Source organism: Gossypium hirsutum, chromosome A03, assembly GCF_007990345.1.
Source record: "Gossypium hirsutum isolate 1008001.06 chromosome A03, Gossypium_hirsutum_v2.1, whole genome shotgun sequence".
Classification (NCBI taxonomy): Eukaryota; Viridiplantae; Streptophyta; class Magnoliopsida; order Malvales; family Malvaceae; genus Gossypium; species Gossypium hirsutum.
Genome location: NC_053426.1, coordinates 10,758,642 through 10,759,699, shown reverse-complemented (window position 1 = coordinate 10,759,699; position 1,058 = coordinate 10,758,642). Strand labels below are relative to the sequence as shown.

Sequence of the window (1,058 nt, the reverse complement as noted above, 5' to 3'; positions counted from 1 at the left end):
TTTCGTCGTTCCAAGTTATTTGCGCTAGTGTCGGGGATTGTTTTAAAAGTCATTATTTGTGAATTTGTTAATTTTGCATTCCAGTTTATCTTTTTTCTATTCAATTTTAACTTAGTTAATTTTTTTGTGATTATTTCAGATGTTTATGAGTATTGATCGAATTATCGATTTACTCCCCGTAGATTTTGAAATTGAAAGAACTTTTTGAAAAATAAGAAGACAAGCAGCTCAAAGAATGACCAAAAAGATGAACTTTGAACATCCGAATCAAGGAAATGGAGCAAGTCATGCTCAAAATCTAATCCTTATTGCTGATGATAGGGACAGAGCTCTAAGACAGTATGTCGTGCCTGTATTTCATGAGCTTAATTCGGGTATTAGGAGACCCAGAATTGAGGCACAATAGTTCGAGTTGAAGCCAGTCATGTTTCATATGCTTCAGACAGTGGGCCAATTCAGTGGAATGCCTATCGAAGATCCTCACCTTTACTTAAGGTTGTTTATGGAGGTGAGTGATTCTTTCAAATTATCCGGAGTACTCGAATATGCTCTACGATTAAAGCTATTCACATATTCACTAAGGGACAAAGCTTGAGCCTGGTTGAACTCATTGCCACCAAATTCCATTACCATATAACATGATTTAGCAAGATTCCTTATGAAGTACTTTTTACCTAGTAAGAATGCTAAGTTGAGGAACGAGATCACTACCTTCCAACAGATGGATGACGAGTCCTTGTATGAGGTGTGAAAAAGGTTTAAAGAACTATTGCAAAGATGCCATCATCACGAAATACCTCATTGCATCCAATTAGAGACGTTCTATAACGGTCTCAATGCTTACACAAGGATGATAGTGGATGTTTCTACTAATGGTGCTCTCCTTTCTAAGTCTTATAATGAGGCTTATGAAATCATTGAAAGGATTGCTAGCAACAATTATCAATGGCCAACCAATCAAGTAGTGTCAGGAAGACAAGTCATAAGAGTACATGAAGTGGACACTATCACTTCACTCGCCTCTTAGGTATCTTCGATATCCTCAGTGCTTAAAAAAT

The 1,058-nt window shown here is 36.8% G+C and overlaps 1 non-coding gene across 1 annotated transcript; it reads right to left on the bottom strand.

Annotated features, from left to right (window-relative positions):
• Positions 1 to 688: 688 nt before the first annotated feature.
• Positions 689 to 795, bottom strand: LOC121227183 (small nucleolar RNA R71). The gene has a single exon (XR_005924827.1). It is a non-coding gene; the product is annotated as a small nucleolar RNA R71 (small nucleolar RNA).
• Positions 796 to 1,058: the final 263 nt, after the last annotated feature.